Raw genomic sequence first — 23,676 nt, 5'->3', positions numbered from 1 at the left:
TTGATAACATGAAAATTTATGAACAGATTAAAGCATTTTTAGAAAGATAACTTGAACCTAACTCTCATCAATAAGTTAATGTCACAAAAAGAGAAAAGGAGGGTGATTTCTGTGCTTGACTGATAAATGACACAGATACAATGACTAGTTGCAGTGTGTCTCACTGAATTGGAACTTAAGTTGGACAAACTGGGTATAAAGAATAGTTTGAAGACAAGCCTGAAAATTTTAATATGGAGTGGATGTTGAATAGAATAAAAAGTTACTGACAGGCAGAATGAAGATAATTCACTTCTAAGTAAGTGACAAACTCATTGTGATAAAGTATAGTTAGGTATATGCACAGAAAAATATGGAAGGATACACAAGATTTTAATGGTGACAATCTTTGAGTGGAGTGTGATGAAGGGTATGATGTTTTTATTTTCTTCTTTTTGCTTATCTGTGGTTTCATGGTGTGGAATGCAAAAATACTACTTTTGTAATCATCACAATCTATTATGAATAAAATAAGCAGCAGTAAAATTGACCTTGAATTTTACACTCAGATATTGTGCATTGTGAGAGAATGTATAAAGAACCGTACAATTTTAATCAGTGCTGGGGGTTATGTCTTTGTTTTGTGGTGTAGAATCCCCTCGGTTGTTTTAATGATATAAAATTGGTTTTTCTTGGCAGCTAAGCTAGATGGTGCAAGAACAACGCTCAGACTTTGTGAAGAAGTATCGAGTTCCTTTCTCTACAACAAGAAATAGATTAAAATAGATTAAAGCAGATTGTTTTCTTCTTTTGAGAATTCTAAATGTATTTTGAATTTTGCATTTAACAATTTAACAAAATCAAAGCATTGGCCTAAATAAGAGTGTTTTTCACACTCCCCTCCATCCTATCCCTTAGTCATATTATGCATTCATTCATTTGGCACCAGACTATTAATCCAGGACAACTTTTTGAAACTTGGGTTCTGTAGATCCTGGACTCTGGTAATCAGAAACTGTTAATAATATGTTTGTATCTTGTAAGTTTTAAAACATTGGTTTTACAGAATAAGTGATATATGACAGAGTCAGGAAATTAAAAAAATAAGAACTTAGTTGTAATAGGAGAATTGAACCAAATTGTGTACCGATGATTGAAAGTGACATCATGATGAAGAATGTCTCAAGTTCTTTTTTTTTTTTTTTAACATAAGTGATCTTGCACACATTGGAACAGTAAGACACATCAGTTCATTTCCATTGATGGTGTGGGTTTACTTTAGCCCTTTATATAATATATGGCATTCTATAATGCGACTTAATTTAATTAGTTCTCATATTCAGACAAGATGTAACTGTTGAAGAATGACAAGTAGCAGTCACTCATCTCAAGATTGATTGAATACGAGTAGGCTGATTATGTTTTCACTCTAATTTGAATTTCAGAAGGAAACAACTTTTTGCTGTGTTCTGCAAAATCTTGTTCTGGGGCACCTGTGTGGCTCAGTCAGTTAAGCATCTGACTTCAGCTCGGGTCATGATCCCATGGTCGTGAGATCAAACTCTGCCTCAGGTGGTGCACTGAGCATCCATCCCTGACTGCTACCCTTACCCTGCTGACTTGAATTCTTCTGCCTTCTAGGGGTTGCCATATGGATGTCCAGTATTCAAATTTAATGTCTCCAAAACCCAAGTTTTGATCTTCCAGCAAACCTCCCCTTGAACATTTCCCTCTCACATCCCAAATCCAGTCTCCTGATGAGTGGTACTGACCCCATCTTCAGAACACCTGCAGAATCTCACCACCACGTTTTGCCACCTACACAGCTAACCCTCCAGATGTTTCATTCACTGAATGTTAACCTTCTCCAGATCTTTGCCCCATTCTAACTTTTCACTGAGACCTTTCTTTATAATTGCAAGCCCCAACCCCAGTGGCATTCTTTACGCTTTTCTTTTTCACAATTCTTTTTTCCATTGCACTTGTCATGATCTATGCAATATGTCTTTTGACTATGTGCCCCCCTGTACTCCTGCTTAATGGAGAGTAAGCTTCATTGGGAGTGGGAACTAACCAGCTTGTTTCTGTATTTTGTCACCAGCACCTAGAAGAATCTCCTTCACATTGTAAATGCTTTATAAATCATAATTGAATGAATTGAAAACTATCATCATTACCACCATTGAAAACATTCCTTAATTCTCCTTTTTCCTTCTTTCTAACAAAACATATTACTTAACCTATGTTTCAAACTTACGGACTATAGAGTACATACTTTTGTTAGCTGTGCATCCAAAGCTTATGAAAACTCTTCATTAAAAATGCTATTCAGATTATCTTAACTCATATTATTGTTCAATAGATTTTCCTCATAGATGAATATATATAGCAAACTATTGTATATTATGTTGAATACTTTATTAAGGAACATAATGCTATTTATAAAACTGAATTAAATAATAATGGCTACAAAGTATGCTCTTTATAAATGTGAAATCCCAAAGAATCATTTATCTGAATGTAGATTAATGTTGAAATTCTTAGGTGTATATTGCATTGTCTAAGCCCTTCTTGATTTCCTTTTCCTTATGCATAGACATATAAGTTATAATGAAGGCGTTAATGCGTTCACTGTGATAATGTTACTACTGAATTGCTATTTATGATAATACCAGGATAAGGTACTTATCACAATAGTGTACGTAATAAATACTGTGAACAAATATAATCTACTTTAATTTATTTTTTTAACTTTTAAAAATGATTATTAATTTTTGAGAGACAGAGAGAAACAGAGTGCAAATGTGGAAGGGGCAGAGAGAGAGGGAGGCACAGAATCTGAAGCAGACCTCAGGCTCTGAGCTGTCAGTACAGAGCCCAACACGGGGCTTGAACTCACAGACTGCGAGATCATGACCTGAGCTGAAGTTGGACAATTAACTGACTAAGCCACCCAGGTGCCCCTATTTTTATTCTTTAAAGTTTATTTATTTATTTTGAGAGAGAGAGGGGAGAGTGAAGAAGGAGTAGAGAGAGGGAGAGAGAGAGAGAGAGAGAGAGAGAGAGAGAGAGAGAGAATCTGAAGCAGGCTCCATGCTGACAGAGCAGAGCCCCATTCAGGGCTCAGTCTCACAAACTGTGAGGTCATGACCTGAGTCAAAATCAAGAGTTAGATGCTTAATTGACTGAGCCACCCAGGCGCCCCAAATAAAGTCCATTTTAAATCTAGTTCTGATCACTAATGGTTTCTCAGATTGACAAAAATGTTAATTCTGATGTTAGATATCGTGCCTAACTTTTTAAGAAATAAACCTTAATTTCTTAGATTAATAATTTTATTTGTGTTTCTCTTTCCCAAATTTCTTAATATATTCTAACAGAGAAATATACCATGTTTGTGCATGATTTTCCAGTGTTTCTAATAATTAACCAGGCTATATTGCTAAATTTTGTTGTACATTTCACTTACAGGTTTGGGTTAAAACACGTAGGTGTATTGTCATTGCCACAAATAAATTTATTACAATATTTTAACATTCTTTTATACTAATATGTTCGTTTCAACCAAAGTCTACCTACTTAGAGATGTCCCTTTATTTTCTTTGCTACATATGTCAAACCGTTTCAAATATGATTAGAGATTATTCTGACAATAATAATTACAAAAATTGGGGCACCTGGTTGGCTCAGTTGGTTAAGCATCCACTTCGACTCAGATCATGATCTGGCAGTTGGTGAGTTCGAGCCTTGTGTCAGGCTCTGTGCTGACAGCTCGGAGCCTAGAGCCTGCTTTGTATTCTGTGTCTCCCTCTCTATCTGCTTCTCCTCTGCTGACAATCTGTGTCTCTCTCAAAAAAATATATTAACAATTATAAAAAGGTATTACTGAATTTTAACTTTGTATCCTGCAGGCTTTTTCATTTTTGCAAAAAAAACAAAAGTAATGTCAAAATACAAACAGGACAGGTATCTTGCTGCAACAATATCATATTGTTTTAGCTCTGAGTTTAAAACATTGGCAAAGTAAAATGTTTCCTTTTTTTAAAGCTTGATAAAAATTCAGTTTATTTGAAAAGCAGTTTTTTATTTTATGCATACTTGTTGAAACTTATCCCTGGGTTTTGTCCCCACCTGTCTTGGAATTCTTGATTGATTGAGCCTGTGATATACTTTGTTTTTCTTGAGTAAATCTGGAATTTTTAAATTACTCAGACATTTTGACAAAATCATATTTAACACTACACTTAGTAAGTTCCCCCATGATATGGGGCAGAATCTACATGTAAGGTTAGCACTCTTGTTACCAGCCACCTTTTCTTTCAGACAGTCTGTACGGCTTTTTAATTTGGAGAAACGGGAAGCCCTCCAACAGAACAAGATCTGTCACGCTAGGATTTTAGACTTAGAAGAGACCCTAGTGTTCTGATGGTTCTAGCTGCCTTATTTTATTTTCTTAATTTTTTAATGTTTATTTATTTTTGAGAGAGAGAGAGAGAGAGCACAAGCGGGTGAGGGGGGAGCAGAGAGAGAGGAAGACACAGAATCTGAAGCAGGCTCTAGGTTCTAATTTAGCAATATAGCCTGGTTAATTATTAGAAATTAGCTGTCAGCACAGAATCCGATGTGGGACTCAGATTTGCAAACCACAAGATCATGACCTGAGCCCAAGTCAGAGACTTAACTGACTGAGCCACCCAGGTGCCCCACAGCTTCCTTATTTTAAGGAAAAGGATGGTAAAACCTAGAGAGGTCTATCTTCCTCTGTTTAGACTGCTATAACAAAATGCCACGAACTAGGTCATTTATAAACAACAACAACTATTTGCTCACAGTCTGGAAGCTGGAAGTCCAATAGCAAAGCCCCAGCATGGTCACCTGTTTGTGAGGGCCCTTTCCTGATTTACAGTTGGCGTCTTCTCGTGTGTCCTCGCGTGATGGAAGGGGCTAGGTATTTTTCTGGAGCCCCCTTTTTAAAGGCACTAATTCCTTGTTTAAGGGTTCCATCCTTATGACTTAAGAACCTTCCCAAACTCCGTCCACTGATGCCATGGCCTTTGGAGATTTAAGATTTCAACATATGAATGGAAGGGGGCACTAATATTTAGACCATAGCAAAGTGACATTAATTATCTAAGGAGACAAAGCTTGCTGGTGGCAGAATCTGGCCTCGAATTAATGTAGGACTCCATGATGATACTGCTTTCTTCAGATTGGTAGTCAAATGTTTGTTGATAATAGGATGTTTTCAATTAAAGACACTTCTATCATTATACAAAGGTGTTTGTCAGTTATGGTTGATATTGAAAAGAATGAAAAATTCTAAGAGGCTGAAAATGAAATTTCTTAGGTTTGCCCTTTGCCTGAGGACTATGCTGATTACACCAAATATGTTTTGTGGTAATGGTGCATTCAAAGAGTTTGAATGGAGCACCTAGGTGGCTCAGTTGAGTTAGCGTCCAACTCTTGATTTCAGCTCAGGTCATGATCTCACAGTTCATGATATTGAGCTGCGCCTCGGGCTTTGCATCAACAGCCTGATTGGGATTCTCTCTCTCCTTCTCTCTACCCCTCTTCTGCTCATGTTCTCTCTCTCACTCTCTCTTTAAAAGTAAATAAACATTTTAAAAACCAACCAACCAAACAAAGAATGTGATTGTTATTATCTGGTCTGATATTAGTGTCCCATATAGTTCAGGGTTAAATGTTTAGGAGTCAATTTATACATTTACCATATATTCATTATATATTATATAGGTATTCTAACATAATTTTATGTGTTTAAATAAATGAAAGGTATTATAACTACTGTTATATTTAGGTACAGGACATGCTTAGTTATTGTGCCTCTTATATTTTTAGAAACACAAAAAAATGTTTTACAAAGTTAACTTATAAAATAATTCCACAACGTACTTTTCTTTTCACTGAGTAGGGTAAGGCTGCACTTATCTTGTTTACAATGATACATTCACTGTCTGTTAGCCATAAAATGAGGTCATGCTTTATATTTTCCTTTTCTTTCTTTTTTTAACTTCTAATCAATTCCAAATTGATTATCATTTCAGACTTTTGATCCACATGTATTAACAGCTTATTAATTAGTATTTCAGCAGTAGCATTCTTTTTGTAGTTGCTGTTAGAGAACATTTCTGTGACATTCCATTGCAAAAATGAATAAAGAAAGTAGCGATAGCATTTCCATGCTGAAAGAAAGACACAAACGTAGAAGACTTTGGAGTAAGTACTGCTGAGCTATGTTTGGCTGAGAGAGATGGCATTTTACAAAGATGAAGAGGATAATTCTTATCCTCTGATCACCTGACAGAAATATTGAAACTTTACTTGCTGATCATTTTAGGGCAGGTATCGTTCTACAATTTATTTTGTTTTAAATTAACTTTATTATGAAATGTATTTTAAGTGATGGAGGGTACAAAATGTTTCAAAGATTTTAGATCTATGGGTTGTAACCCTATCCTTAAATCCGGCTTTTAAAAACTGTTAACGCGGTGTTCAAGCAAGATAGTAGTGTGTTTCTCTGGTGTGCTAAAGGACAGATGCAGGGTGAGTAAGTGGCTCTGTTCTGCTGTCAGATTCTGTCTTCTTGCCCTGCGTTCCTCAGACTGTTGCCCTCAGCTTCAGTGTGACCACAGCTGGCTTACAAGCACCTTGTCCACATTCTCGCCTGTTACAATAGGGAATGAGAGGGAATGTAAGTAAACAGTTTATTTAAAAGCAATGTCATGGGCATTATACACATCACTTTGAATTAGTGAGGATTTATTGACCCTGTCTCACCAGCGGTGAGAAAAGATGTGAAATGCAACTTCTACCATGTGCTCTGCTCAAACTCAGGGCTGGTACATTTGTATTCCTAATTTGAAGTAGGGGTGTGTATACTGGGAACAGTTAGTCGTTCCTGCCATACCCATCTGCCCATTCCTGTCATAAGAGAGAGATGTTGTTTAAGAAAAAAAAGATACTACTTTTCAAGGAAGATACTGTTTGTAAAGCTACAAGCTAATTTGCATCTTTTAGTATCATTTCATTATACTGTTTTTTATTTAAAAATTTGTTAATGTTTTATTTATTTTGGAGAGAGAGAGACAGTGTGAGCAGGGGAGGATCAGAGAGAGAGGGAGACACAGACTCTGAAATAGGCTCCAGGCTCCGAGCTGGCAGTCAGCACAGAGCCCGACGCGGGGCTCGAACCCACGAACCTCGAGATCATGACCTGGACTGAAGTTGGATGCTTAACTGACTGGGCCACCCAGGCGCCCCTCATTATAGGTTTTTGATTGAATTAGACCTTAGTAAACATCACAGAAGTTATTAACTGGTTATACATGTATATCATAACCATGACCTTGGATATATTACCTGAAATGTGATTATTTTAGGCTGAATTATAAACCCATTGGAAGATTTTTGGAAAATCACTTTACATGATAATTTGTTTTAAAATAAAATCATCCAAGGGTGCTTTGGTGGCTCAGTCAGTTAAGCATCTGACTTCAGCTCAGGTCATGATCTCACGGTTCGAGGATTCGAGCCCGGTGGCGGGCTCTGTACTAACAGCTCAGAGCCTGGAACCTGCTTCAGATTCTGTCTCCTTTTCTCTTTGTCCCTTCCCCACTCATGCTGTGTCTCTCCTACTCTCAAAAATAAACATTTAAAAAAATTAGAATAAAATCATCCAATGGATGGGTAAACATTTCAAAAGAAATGGATACTGTCCGATTTAAAGTGAAGAAAGATGTAACCATACCTGAGATACCTGAGAAATAATGAGGTGTTTCTTTACACACACCTCAGTGTTTTATTTTCTTAATAAAGCATAACCTTGGGGCACCTGGGTGGTTCAGTCAGTTAAGCATCCAACTTTGGCTCAGGTCATGGTCTCACAGTTTATGAGTTCGAGTCCCTCATATGGCTCTCTGCTGTCAGCTTGGAGCCTTGGAGCCTGTTTTGGATTCTGTGTCTCCCTGACTCAGCCCTTCCACCGCTGGCTCTCTGTCTCTCTCTTTCTCAAAAATAATAAATAAACATTAAAAAAGTGTTGCCTATCTCTCCCATTCCTGACAGTAATTGCTCTATTTTGTCCCTATCACAAAAGTTTCTATGTGATTTCCAAGTTTTTAAAGGGTATCTTTTCTGTTAGAAAATTTACAGAGGCTTCTATACCCAAAATTTATTTAGCACTTAATAGGCCAGAAGAGAAAATATTTTTATTATATTTTCCCTTTATAATTGATTGATGTCTTATCTGTCTAACAACACTTACGGGGCTTCTCCTTTGAGCCTCGTTAGGTCCTGGAGCTGTTTGAGGTAGATTAAAAACTACGTGCATTTTCTATGTTTAAGTATCTTTCAGCATTTTTGGAAAGATAAGAGGTATGCACAATTCAAACCATATACAAGATAACTTGACTGTAAATTAATGTGGTAGAGAAAAACTATACCATAGTGATCCTGATAGGGAGTGAATGTTTTGACCTGGAATTTATCCAGAAATGCTTTTTGGATGAGGTTGGATCTGGGAGAGCAGGACATCATGTGCAGGAGAAGGAAGTGAACATGACTTGGATGGCATGTGTTCGTGGACCATCTTGCCCGGAACAGGGAGTGCACATTGAGGAACAGAGATTTATGTAAAGAAGGAACTGGCATGCCAAACTAGGGAGTTTGTATTTTAAATTGGAAATGGCACTTTGAAAGCAAACACGTTAAGAAAACAAATCTGGAAACATCAGGCACTGCCTGGGTTGCAGAGTCCAGAATACCAGTTGTAGTAACTCAGGCGTACAGTCATAGCAAACCAGGCTCCATTAGTGGCCTTAAAAATGGAGTGGAAAAAATTAATCCTAGAGATAACATAACATGTATATGATTAAATGGCATCACTGACACAGATGACAACCTTCTTTGGTGATTAAAGAACAGATATAACAGATATTTCCTCACCTTTCCCTCTGGGGCGTGTGTGTGTGTGTGTGTGTGTGTGTGTGTGTGTGTGTGTTTTCTATTTGGTAACAAAAAAAATTAAGATGTATCTTAAGCAGGCTTTCTGAAATTAAGTTGAAGTTTTTAATCCCTTTAAAGAAATAGTTATGTCTATGTCTGTTGTCTGTTAACCATTTTTCAAATATTTATATGCATTTTTTAAAAGAACTACATGATATCCATGTTGGGTCAATGACATGTCAACATATTAACTTTACATAAGAGAATTCTTGAGTGATTAATTAAATTCCTGAAGACAAGATGTCCTGTATGAGAGAAAGCCAAGACTTTGGTCAGGTCTTTGGGCTCTTAACTCAGTGCTCTTTCTCCTGTGACATGATTCATCCCTGCTCATGCTGTCTGTATCCTTTACAAAATAATAACCAGAGAAGCTGACATATATTTTAAAAGTCAGATTCTAGTAGTTGAAGTTAGGTGACAGAAATGTGTAAATACCAAAATACAGAAAATCTCTTCTCCTAGTTGATTTAAATTTACTTTTAGCACCATTAAGGCATAATTTACCTTCTGATTGTAATGACTTTACCTTTAAGATAGTATTTGAAGTGAAAGGATATTATAGACAAATGCAAAATATCATTGCTTTAGGCTTAGTCTTAAAATACCATGTATAGCTTGTAATAATTTTTCCTGAAGTATATGAATTTACAAATTTGCACTAGATAGTTGATATATATTCTTCTTTTGAGTGAACCAAATATAATATTTGAAAAATCAAAGTTGTATGACTACTTAATATTGATGTCTGACAGTGCCTGGCAGCCAGCCCTATCTGAGTGAATAAGTAAAATAGTACACAAGGTAACTTAGAAAGAGAACATTTAGTGTTATTAGAGTAATGTAATACAATAGTTTTATTGAAGAGATGTCTCAAAAACTGAGTTTTTGAAGTGCCAAGGATTGGAAGATATCTTTTTCCTTCATTTTAGAATCAAGAATTCTTTGCTATTCTTTGACATTCCAAAAGACACATGCATGTGGTATTGTAATTGAACTTGCATTCTTTCTTGCCTAAGACGGCAATAATCTTTACTTCTCTCCTTTTTTTCTCTAAGTGGTTTGCATATTTTACTACTTAGACACTACCACTCTCCCATCCCCTTTTAATCTGGATGTACATTTATTTGGAAGAGATTTGTGCTGTGCTGTGAATGTTCTAGGAATGCGGAAATTGTCAGGACAGGATGAATGCCTAATAGATGATTCTTAATATGTGCTTAATTTCTACCTATGTTCAATTTTATGCTTTATCTTCTGGATAAAGCCCAACAATAGATAGAAAGGTAGAAATAAGAAGTATAAAGGTGATAGTAAAGAAAGAATCACATTAAAATATTATTTTCTTGGGGCACCTGGGTGACTCAGTCCATTCAGTGTTATTTCTTGATTTTGGCTCAGGCCGTGATCTCACAGTTCATGAGCTCAAGCTCCATGTCCGACTCCACGCTGACAGTGCTGAACCTACCTGGGATTCTCTCTCTCTATCCCTACTTCACTTGTGTACTCACTTGCTCTCTCAAAATAAATAAATAACTCAAAAATGTTTCAAAAACTAAAGTATTATTTTCTTATTATTAAAGCTTCTCCACTGTGTCCATGGAGCTGGGTGAAACTTAGAGTTTTCCAAATAGCTAACAAGCATTTGCTTACTTCCAAATCATAGGTACCAAAAGTGTTCACTGACAGACCACACTCAACTGAGCGAGTGGGACTACCTTAGTCTGTTATAAAGAATAATCCTCATGGGTAATGTTTACACATATTGTGTGGATAGGGATTTCAATATACATTATTTCAAATGGAGTAACATAACAAGATGACATCATTTCCTAAATTTCAAAGAAAATCTTGTCCAGAAAGTGGTAAAACTGGAATTCATACGTAGGCTTATCTGACTCAAAATTCAAACTCTTCACTATTCATGGCCTTTCTCTCTATACAGGGATTTTCTATAACATTTTCATTGAAGGTTAGTGAAAAAGTGTGATTCTGAAAACTCTCAAAAAAAAGATATCCAGAAACCGAGAATCCAAGAATGTCTCTGACTCACTCAGTCATTCCTCCTTTTTAAAAAAAAATGATTATTATTTTTGGATATGAATTTCTGTAGCAGCTATGGGTCATTCTAGTTTGGTGCAAAAGTTCCCGTATGATTCTGGGATTCTTCAGACTACCCAAGTTCTTTGTGTTTTCATGAATTACACAGAGATGACACATAGAGATTTTAGCTGCCTATCACCATATGTCTTAGAAGGGGATTGATAAAGGAAAGAGGAAATTGACTGCTTTCAGTTGTTTAGCAAATATGTGCAAACCTCCTGCTCTCTGCCAGGCACGATGCTAGGCTCTGGCGACACAGTGGTGATGTCCTTGCCTTCATGTGGCTTAGAAAAGTGCAAGTGTCCATAGATGGAAATTACACTTGCTCTGGAAGGTGCAAATACAAATCGTGTGAGAGATGTAGAGAATGACCTAAATATTATTTGGAAAGGTTTGGAAACTGTGACTTTACTGTACTATAACAATTCAGGGTTTTGAATACTCTGAAGAAAGTACAGCAGTTATAATTAAAGCTATGTTCTCTATGTATATAAACTCTTTTGGCTCTTACAGTATCCAAATAAGCTTTTAGACTTCTAAGACATCCTCCCTAGACTTTTTCTGCAAACATACTTGGTAATTCCAACTTGAATGTTCTCAAATAAAAATAATTCCTTTTATACTTTGCCTTTATTTTTATTTTCTAACGATTTCCATATCCAATAAAGCAATTAAGTGTGTTCTTTCAGGTAGGATTTTATTTTGGCAGGGAATATGACCCTACAAATTGGAAGCTTAGAGAAAACAATGTATCATTATTCCTTTAACAGGGATTTTATCAAACTGCATTGAGAAGATTTATATTGTGAAATGAAGGCTGGGAACTTTAATGCCAGATTACACAAACACATTTGCAAGCATCATAGGAATACATGGGATTTTCCAGGCTTCCTTTTAAGTTTTTTAAAAATGTTTATTTATTTTTGAGACAGAGAGAGACAAAGCATGAGCAGGGAAGAGATAAAGAGAGAGGGAGACACAGAATCTGAAGCATGCTTCAGGCTCTGAGCTGTCAGCACAGAGCTGGACATGGGGCTTGAATTCACGAACCGCGAGATCATGACCTGAGCCGAAGTTGGACGCTTAACCAACTGAGCCATCCAGATGCCCCCCTTTTAAGTTTTATATTCACTTAATATCTTTGGAAAAATAATTGCTCTCATTGTCCATGCAAAAATGGAACAGCTTTATGCTAATTTTTTGAGAGCTTGCTATGTGCCAGACAAGGTACTAAGTGCTTTTCTTGTATTATCTCATTTTATTCTTGCAACAATCATATTTGACAGGTACAGATAATCTGGTTATATAGATGAGGAAACGGGACTTAGAGAAATTAAGTGAATTCTCTTAGAGCATAAAGATGATAAATAGCAAAGCAGGGATTACAACCTAAACCATCACACACCAAGGCCTGATTTCTTTCTCTGTATCACCTCTGGTATACTCAAGAATTTTCCCTCGTTTACTGTAACACATGATAAAAATACGTTAGTTTGATTAATAAGAATTTTGAGAGATTACCTAAGGTGAATTGTGCATTTAAATATCCAGCTTACAGTGCTAGTGTCATTTTTTAGTGAAACTTCGGTTATAATATAGACATGACATTTTCTCTAGGAAAGAAATATGTGAAAAATGAATGTGCAGGAGTACCTAGGTGGCTCAGTAAGTTAAGTGTCTGACTTCAGCTCAGGTCATGGTCTCGCTGTCTGTGAGTTTGAGTCCCATGTTGGGATCTCTGCTGACAGCTCAGAGCCTGGAGCCTGCTTCAGATTCTATGTCCTCCTCTCTCTGCCCCTCCCCCACTCAGGATCCCCCCCCCAAAATAAATAAACATTAAAAAAATCAAAGTGGAGAAATGTCCATCTACAGCTGTGTGATTAAACTAAAAAATTCCTTACTTACCGTAAATGACGCAGAGAGATTTGGGATGACCATTTAAATCCAGTTCTTCAGATATAGGTGAAAGTGTAAAGTTGAAATTAAACAAGGCTCAGAAACTGGTATTAAGTTTATACAATGTTACATGTCAATTATATCTCAATGAAGAAAAGGAAAGAAAAGTGAAAGTGGTATTAGTTCATAGGGACCTAGATGTGATGATGCTGAGGTTGAAAGGGAAAACTGGAGAGCCAAATACATGGAACAGGCTCCAAAAGTGTCATGAGACACAAAAGAAGAAAAAAAAAGCAAAATATATTTACACAAGAAAGACCAGAGGGTGTTTAGTTTATGGGGATGCCTGATAAAGAAGTTGAAATTTATCAGTCTCACTTAATAAGGCAGCACTCGGTCCATTCTTTACTCAGACACACTGCTCATGGACTGGGTAACTGTATGCTACTTTTTAAATACAAATGTGTGTGAGTCCAGGAACTACTGTCTTTTATGTATTAAGAGAATACAGGTAACAGGGATTAATTTAGCTTTACTGAGGGCTCTTTAACAAAGTTCACATTGTGTTTCTATATTGCATATCTAGTATACCTAACATTGTTTCTGAAGGAATTACGGAGTCATAATTTAAAATATATTATCACTGGGCCTCCTGAATGACTTAGTCAGTTAAGCATCCCACTCTTGGTTTCGGCTCAGATCATGATCTCCTGGCTTTGTGAGTTCCAGACCCGCATTTGGCTCTATACCGATAGTATGGAGACTGCTTGAGGTTCTCTGTCTCCCTCTCTTTCTACCCCTTCCCAATTCACACTGTTTCTTACTCTCTCAAAATAAACAAATAAAAAGTTAAAAAAAAAAGATTATGTCTTCATATGAAGGTATATATAAATAAAGTTAAAACTTGTATTAATTATAAAAGAATTTTCAATCATTTTACAGTAATACTATTTGGTATTATATACTACATTGTCATTTCTCTTTAGCATTATTAGTTTCTAATTAACATGAGTTGATATATACATTTCTGAGAAAAGTAAAGCTCATGGTATAGAAACATTGAAGAGTTTATAAATATATATGGGGACAATATGGAATATGTGCTTTTAATATTCCATCTTAGGGTTAGCAGATATATTAAAACGTTCTAAGTGGTACAATAGCTCTGAATCTGTGGAGAAACAACTTCAAATCTTTGGTATGCTATAAATGCAGCAATTTTGAATGAAAATTGTTATAAATAATGCTTGGCATGTTTACAGATCTGGAATGATTTAAACTATAATTCAAAGTTTTATCTTTTTAATTTACCTAAACTTAATTGAATACTAACATAATAAATAATTTTGCTCTGCTTAGAGTCAGGAGATATTGCTTTGCTGTTTTCTGGGTTATATTATAAACCAAAATTTATAATAAATAATAAAATTTTAGTTTATTTATTATAAACAAAATTATTTTTGAATTCCTGTTACATATCAGACAAAATTTTGCTAAATTATGGTATATAACCATAGAGTGTTAATAATGAAGTTGGATTCATCATGTTTTGTAAGCTCGTATGGATTTGCAAAATTCACTCTATAATAAAGTAACAATTTTAATGTAAGGAAAAATACTTGTAAAAATATTTGGATAAAGTATAGCTGCTTTTAATTGTGGTTGTTTTTTTGATGCAGAAAATTAAGTATTTAAAATAATTTTATACACACATCAAAGAATGTCATAACTTGCCAAATATAAAGGATCTAAACTTCTTAAGTGGCATCATAAGTAGGCAGAATAAATTGCTTAAAGAATATGAAAAACAACTAAGTTCATGAAAGGTCTTTATAGCCATTTTATTTATTTATTTGTTATTTATTTTTAATGTTTTATTTATTTTTGAGAGAGAGAAGGAGACAGGGCACCATATTGGACAATGAGATACAGACCATTGCCTTCAGACCATAGACCATCAGAAATATTCTACTAGATATTGCCAAACAGAGCCTAAGGGACATGCCAACAATCATGGCCACTAGGTTGAGGGCCCTTCTGCATCTCCAGATACATATTCCCTAGATAATGTGGATATTGGGGGAGGCTCTCCTTCCCACCCACCTTGCTGGCATTGCTGAAGGAGCTCTATGTGTGTAGTAACTTGACCCTGCATCTAATCCTTGCTGAGGGGCCTTGGCCAGTGATGTACTATCTCTTAGCCTCAGTTTCCTCATCTGCCAAGATAAAACTCTTGAGTGAAAAAAATATATATCTATGTATCAGAACAATTGCATGTGAAGGATTTTAAACCAAGATGAAATCCATGAACATATCATCACTAAAAATATAGACAATAATTATTAAAGAACCGTCAACAAAAGTGCTGGAAATTTTTTTATTTGTTGAAAAGCTTCCTCGTTGTTTGCATGGTCATCAGTGGTATTGAATTCAATATGAGAAAAATAAGTAAAATAACAATTCCATTAAAATTGTTATTTAGTTTTTGTTTGTTTCAAGTTTTTATTTAAATTGTAGTTAGTTAACATATAATGTAATAGTGGTTTCAAGAATAGAATTCAGTGATTCATCACTTGTAGCACCCAGTGCTCACCACAAGGGCCCTCTTAGTAGCCATCACCCACCTCGTCCAGATGTGTCACAACATTTCAAATATCATGAAACGCGAACCGAATATGAAATCTGGATTACTAAATTCTGCATTGGACACCAAGTTTCCTTTCACACACTGCCTATTTTTATTCCCAGGTAGTGCTATTTATAAAGTGAATTATTTAAACTCTTCTCCTTATGCAGATGGAATGGATGCCTCATGGTGCTAGAAATGTTTATTTCCCTAAGGTGTTTCATGAAATAGTGATGAAACAAATAGTGTTAATGTGTTGAGTACATCTTTTTCCTTAAAAAAAAAAAAAAAAGGAAAAGCTATAAAGGAGTCATTTAACTTATTTTAAGTGTTTTGATCTTAAAAGTACAGGCATTCCTGGAGAATTAATGTTAATATTAAGTTCAAGGACACTTTTGTCCTGGTACAAGCTTTTTTATTTCCTACTTAAAAAGTTTGCTGTTAAATATTGGAATTATTGGTAGATTTGGTTTAATTTCTTGCTCTGTTTATTCAAAGGTGTTAGGAGTTTTAAAGAGAATTTACATATTTATTCCATGTTATAATGTCTTTAAACATGACCTAATTCATTGGAAATATTTACTAGTTTCCAATAGTTACAACCTTGAGATCCTAAATTAACTATAGTGCAAATCCATGTTTTAACTTAGACTTACTGTATGAAATCACTTAAGTACTATTTGCTGTACATAAATGGTTTTGTATAAGGTTGATATTTTTTTATAAGTAGGTAAGTAATAACCTCTGTATTGTTTTTAAGGATATGACATTTTTCTTGTTTCACAATCTTAGAAAATATGCATCAAATAATAAAAAAATCTCTACGTTTTCTTCTCTTAACGTAAGTCATTATTTCAATAAATATTTTTAATTGGAGCTTATACCATCCATATGAAAATTGTAAGGAACAGGACCACCGCACAGGTCAGGACATAAAAAAAAGTTCTTAAATCTGCGCATTTGTCCATCATTCTTATGCTGGTGCCGTGCTCTTCTCATTGTTCCTCTTTGCAAAGCTTCAGCGTTACTATAAGTACTGCTGAAGCAAGCACTATAATAGTTTCTAATACCATAAAATACCTATGGTGCTTTGAAAGACAAATTCCTTAGTGCATGGTTATTTCTGCTGATTACAGAGACCATCAGGACACTAAATGAGTTTGTATATAGAATATTTTGTACATTTTATCATTAAAGAGTCAGTTTAAGATGTTGATCTATTTGCTGCCCATATTAGCAGAAATATTAGATAAATATTATAAAGTCTGGGAATAATCTTTATTGGGCATATAGCTCAATGTCCCCATTAATACCTAGATACGTATTTCAAGAAAGTTAAAATTTTTGGATATTTACAAAAGTAGCACTCAGTTTTGATAATAATGACATTTCTTAAAGGCAAAAGCAGTAAAATAAATTAGAATAACCTCTCAATAATAAACACATGGTTAATTCTTATTTTATTATTTTAAGAGAATACAATTATTTTGCCTTCTTAATTGCAGTAATTCCTACTTTTCTTTATTTAACAATATGTTTATAAAAAAAGGAAACATTTTTTAAACCATGGGAGCCATGTATCAGAATAATTGAGGTGGAGGCTGTTAAAAAAAAAAAAGCAATCAGTTTCAATAATTGTACATTTTTGACTACAAAAAACAGACATTGAAGTTTGCCAAGGACTCTAATTTCTATAAATATTTCTGTAGAATATATATAAATATTTTATAGTCCTCAAAATACATATCAGAATTCCAGAAGGTGAGAAGTATGATGATTTTGGTCATGAGAACAGGTACCAACTAAAATACTCTCTAGGGTGTAAGAATCTGAAAGTGAAAATCTTAAGTCTTTTTTAAAAATTGTTTTTAATGTTTTATTTATTTCTGAGAGAGAGAGAGACAGTGTGAGCAGGGGAGGGTCAGAGAGAAAGGGAGACACAGAATCTGAAGCAGGCTCCAGGCTCGGAGCCAGCTGTCTGCAGGGAGCCCGATGCAGAGCAGGGCTTGAACCCACGAATCGAACCGTGAGATCATGACCTGAGCTGAAGTCAGATGCTTAACTGACTGAGCCACCCAGGCGCCCCCAAAAATCTTAAATCTTTGAATTGTGGATGAATCAAATTTTAAGGAGAGACCGAGGAACATTATGCTATTGGTACTTTCTCCGACCCAATGAAATGATAACTAACAGTGTGCTGCGTTGAGTAGTAAAATGATATAAGATTTAGGATAAGGAAAAATGATTAGCATAAAGTCATTTACAGCAGTATTTCATTATTTATTTATTTATTTAGCAAATGTGTTCATTAGTTGAGCATTTTCGACCTTGGAGACACTTGATTCGTTTAGGGCCTCTTTACGAAAATTGTTTTGTTGTTCCTGTTGTATTCAGGGAAAAGTGCAACCCACGATATTCTAACAGGTTACATGTGGGTGTTCTGAAGTCTTACTATTATTTTCTATTGAACTGGATTCATTGGGGTGATATCCTGAATAGTGTGACCTGGCCATAAGTACAAGGCCATAAGGCATGGAAGCCCAAGTAACATGTAACAACGGCGCTTTGTCCAGCAGGTTTTTATACAGTCTATTTTCACTGTATTTTAGAAATGTAAACATGTGGTTACACCGCCGCAAAATAAAATTGTCATTACTGTAATGTGTCTTTACTGACAAAGAATTTAGCTCATCTTTATAGCTGATTCCTGATGATATTCATACTTGGTTAGGGATATAGTGAAATATCACTGGCTATTATCATAAAGATGTTAGGAAGTAAGTTAACATTTAATTAAATTTCAAGTCTGCTTTTCATGATCTCTGAAAAATCAAATGGTCTTTCAGACTCCATGGGATTATGTTAATTGTTGAGGAATTCATGACATCTTAAAACGGTGAAGTCCATTAATGGACAGTTAAAATTTTTCGATCAAATATTGCTGCCTTATAAATTCTACTCACTGGAGACAGTACTGTACACTTGAGGAGTGACTGCATACTCCTGCCTGTGCTAAGTAGCAGGATAATAGATATATCAGAAAATGGAAAGGAAAATGTAGGAAGGATGACATAAAATACATGTACATGAATGCATTCCAAGCCCCATCCTGGCGTATCTTCATACATACTGCTTGCATTCTGCTTTATCACTATTGCTTTGTTCCATTTGATCCATGGAACATAAGATAGTCCTCTGCAAACAAAAAGCTTCGCTTTGCTTGCCTGTATTGTTTCTTTGATTCTCAAGTTTCTTCTATGACTTCTATTTAGCTTCTCGTCCATATACTTATCATGAAGTTATGTTACTAATAATTTATCAGTTTTGTGTATTCCACAGAAAAACCATCTAATCAACCAATAAGTCAAAAAGATGAGTTACAACTAAGCCAGAGTGAGTTTATGCTGATAATACTATTAATTTGGGTGTAGTCATAATTCCTAGTATCTCCTGAATGAGTAAAAAATTCCCAAGCAACCTTATGTGTACCACAGAGGTATGAGGAACAAACAGCTCTTTATAAATTAAAAATGAAGGATTCTTTTCCTCCTTTCCCCAACGTGTGTGTGTGAGGGCACACACGCATGCGCCCGCACACACTCGCAGGCATACGCACATCCCAGAGGAAAAAAATCCTAAATCTAAGTGTTCAAGGTTTTTATGTGTTAAGACTTGTGTATTTTAATTCTTGTCCTGTGCATAGATATATTTTTCATCATAACTACATTATCTTAATGACATTTGGAACAAATGATTATAAATAAATAAGGCAAATCGATGAAGTTCACATATAAAATTGTATATCCTTTGCTTCTCGAATAATATTTTTGATGAGTTACTATCCATCCAGTAAGTCCTGAACGCCTTATATTCCTTTGGGAAATGGCACAAGGCCTTCTTGAATGTTAGATTATGCATTTGGATCTCTGATTTAGTGGAACAGTGTGTAAAAATCTCTCATAATCAGAACACTCTCTATTGGCTCCACATCTGAAGATCCCCAAGAGTGCTGTTTGTTCCAGGGAACATCTGGAATAGATTACACACAGTTAATTGGCTCCAGGTCGGGCTTGTTACAGACAGTAGCATGCAGTATAACCTATGCAATTCACTAAATCCACCCACTTTAGGTTAAATCACACCTACTTCTCTCTGTAATTCCTCCCAGATGCAGGATACACACGTGTGCATACATAACACACACACACACACACACACAAGCATCCACTGGAAGGAAGATGGCAAAATGTCACTAGATCAGTGGAGAGGTTTTTGGCTATATATTTAACCCATAAATTACCTCAATTAAAAGATTAACTATTGAATTCAAAGGATTGTTGGGAAGAAAAATAATGAATCAGGAACAACAGATTATAGAGAGTGACTGTTTTATAGTAGAAAAATATTTAAAGCTGAAAAGTTCCGGCAGTTTCAGGATTTTTGTTTCCTTTTGTCCCTCACCCTTAGCCTATGTTTCAGCACGTGTGTGCACTTATCAGAATGTCATAGTAGCAAGGAAAACAGAACTTTGGTTTTTAACTTATTTAACAGTATTAATGAGTTGGGTTACAAGGAACAGTATGACTACTGTTCATTGAAAACCAAAACATCAATCTTCTTAACTTATAGTGGTGGAGGCACAGGGCATGTCTTAGCGATTAATGATCAGTTGGAGGAGGAGATATCTCAATACATACCCAAGGGCCATTAACCCCAACTGGTCGTTAATTCCCAAGAAAGGTCCTGTACTGAGGTCATTATTGCTAATAAAATGCACACATGGAAAGCTCCCTCTCTTTTGCCTGGGCACGTAAACATACATTCACATTACATGCATTGTTGCACATCATGAAAAGAAAAAAGTATTATTTAACATGTCCAGAGGTTCAGAAAAACTAAGCCTAATGAGAAATTTCATCTTACTTAAACTCTATATTCAATTTCCCTTTCATTTTGGTGGGAGGTAAGGGTAGGTAGCATAATACATGTTTGTAGATCAAGGCTCTGGATCGTGTTCAGAGACCCGTAATCTGCTAACATGTAGATCTAGGGAAAAATGAAAGGAACAGGCAAATGAGATTAGAGAGTTGCTGATGAGTATGGATGGAATCAGCGCATAAGATCTAACATCAAAGGCAGTGTGGAGTAATGGCACTGTTTGAGTCATAATATATTAGGTACCAGAACAGGCATAAGGACATTTAGCAAGTAGGTCAAATTTGTATTTCGTGTCCTCTGTCTTCCACCTCTCTGGATTATGCTACTCTGTCTCTTCCTTCTCCTCATAGCAATCTAACCAAGGCTCTAAAGCTTCAGGTTTTTCAAGAACCCTTAAGGATGTATCACTGTCTTCTGAAACTATTTCTTTTTGCTTTCCATTCTCTTTTCACTGTCCTCCATGAAACTATCCTTGTCTTGCTTGAATCTGTATGATACGCCTTTGAGCTGTCTTCGTAGCATCCCATAACTATCTTGATTTTAGAAATTATTTCATGGTGGTTTAATTATTTGTATAGAATCAATCATTCCTTTTAGAAAATAATCTTATTTTTTCCTATAAATGGTTAATAAATGGTTGAAGACTAGCTATGACGTTAGTTAATGACTGTTATGTATATATTCGTATACATATGTTTTTGTTTGCATAAATGTAAATTTTTAAAGAGAACCTGTAAGTCAATGGATGTACCGATTTTTTACTGATATAAATGACAAATTGAAAGGTTGCAAGATTCATGTCTTAAGAGATTGAACAACTTAAAACTCACATAATTTAAAACTAATACTAATAAACTTTTCTGTAGACCAGTTAAAGTGACTATTTTGTGGTAGTAACATTTTGTCCCACTAGGTTTGAAATAATACAGTTCTTTATTTTTTAAGAATTTATTTTAAATATGTTATTTAAAGGACTTTATTAAAGTTTAAAATATACATTAATGAAATTTTAAAAACTAAAATTTTCATAAGGGGCTACTGTTGGCATAGATCTTTTTGGTCAGAAGCAAATTCCTGTTTCCTCTCAAATGATATTTAATTAGGTGAAACCATCAAGAAATGTCAAGTGAATGTGAATAAAATATGTGATATGTGGCATATTTAGTACAATATTCTTTTTAAAATTTTTTTTAATGTTTAATTTTGAGAGAGAGAGAGAGAGAGAGAGAGAGAGAGACAGGGCAGAGAGAGAGGGAGACACAGAATTTAAAGCTGGCTTCAGGCACTGGGCTGTCAGCATAGAGCACAATGCAGGGCTTAAACTCACGGACCATGAGATCATGACCTGAGCTGAAGTCGGAGGCTTTACCTATTGAGCCACCAAGGAGCCCCTTAGTACTATATTCTTAAATGAGTATCTAAATTACCTTGATAATCCTCATATGTAGTAATCTTCTAAATAAAGTAATTAAATATGCACAGACTATACACAAGACAGGTACTTCCTCTAATATCTTTGAAAGCAATTAAAGTAATTGAAAAAATATAATTTATTAAGCATTCATGTTCAACATTTCATGAAGAAACAACATAAAATTTGTAGTCTATTTCCTTAAAATGTTTGTCATGTATAACAATAAATCAATATATCCCCAAGTATTATTTTAAGTTAAATATTATTTAACTTTCCCAGATTGGTCTTAACTTCTGAGATTTAAGGTAACTAGATCTTTGATACTCAAAGGCATTTACCTAAGAGTTGATCTTTCATAAGAAAGTTCACTCATATTAGACTTTGTCTTAAAACTAAACCATATAAACAGAATATTTTGATATTCAATAATTAGAAAATTACTTAAAGTATACTTTTTTTTATTAAGGCCACAGCAATAACTAATGAAGTATAGAAATTATTTGGACAAAAGACAAATCAGGTACCATGTCTGGAATCTTCCCTGGAAGTAGGCATAGCAGCGTTCTTTCTGTGGACTATTTCTCAGAAAGACAGCACTAACTTTGTGGAGAAAGAAGAGAAGTTGAGTACTGTGAGGGTTGAAGATCACTTGATTCTATCACTTTGCAAAGCACCCAAAAACCTACGAGTTGACAGGCCAACTCTAATAAGGTTCTGGCCAAATATTTTAATTTACTTCTTATGTGACCATGTGACCTCGGGAGGTCCATTTAACTCTGTACATCCGTTTCCTCATCTGTGAAATGAGGTAAATAATTACGTATCCTTTAAGGCTGTCGGTAGCACTATTAAAAGATAGACTGAGACATATTAAAATTTGGAGTTTATTTGTCTAAAATTGATTCCAGTCATGTAGTGTCCAACTGGAAGTGGTCAGGAGCACCTTTGGGAGCCTGAGTAAAGACTTGTGCAAAGACAGTGCTGAGGCAGAGGAAGAACAGGCAATAGCCTGAGGCCTAATTGGTTGTTTGCAATTGGTTGTCCCTAGTGTTTTGACTTTGTAACTTTGAGACATTTATAGACTTAGATTTCAGCTTAGGAGGCCACCACTGAATCAGAGCCACCTCAGTCTAAAGGCCTGCTTGTTTAGTTAATTTTATAGAATTAAGTCATTTCATTTATGGAAAGCACTTTAAAGAAAATATCTGGTACATATAAACATTCAGTCAATATTATGTGCAATTATTAATATCCAGCTTAGTTTGAAATATGTGTTTTAATTTATTTCATGTCTTAAGAAAGACATATTAGGCAACCTATTTATGGCAACCTAGTTGGTAACAACTTCCTCTCTTTTATAAAGACTTTTATATTACAGTTTGTTTCTTCTATTCAGTACTGCCATGTGTGGAATAGTATATAGGGTGCAGGTAAGATCACATTATCCCAGGCCTACAATTGGTGGTGGTGGCTCTGGTCTAATCATTGCCAATTTTTCCAATTTGCGGTAGACGTTTTTTTCTAAATGAAATGTAAAGTTTTTTAAAAAAATTGTTAATGTTTATTTTTGAGCGAGAGAGAGACAGCGTGAGCAGGGGACGGTCAGAGAGAGAGGGAGACACAGAATCGGAAGCAGGCTCCAGGCTCTGAGCTAGCCGTCAGCACAGAGCCAGACGTGGGGCTCGAACCCACGAACCAT

The 23,676-nt window shown here is 35.3% G+C and overlaps 1 protein-coding gene across 1 annotated transcript in view; it reads left to right on the top strand.

Annotated features, from left to right (window-relative positions):
• The window catches only part of SEMA3D (semaphorin 3D), a 197,373-nt gene that overhangs the window by 44,093 nt on the left and 129,604 nt on the right, over window positions 1-23,676 (top strand). The gene's annotated exons all lie outside the window — the stretch shown is intronic.

Source organism: Hyaena hyaena, unplaced genomic scaffold, assembly GCF_003009895.1.
Source record: "Hyaena hyaena isolate Hyena2069 unplaced genomic scaffold, ASM300989v1 scaffold_1303, whole genome shotgun sequence".
NCBI classification, from domain to species: Eukaryota; Metazoa; Chordata; class Mammalia; order Carnivora; family Hyaenidae; genus Hyaena; species Hyaena hyaena.
This window is presented reverse-complemented; position numbering and strand designations above follow the sequence as displayed.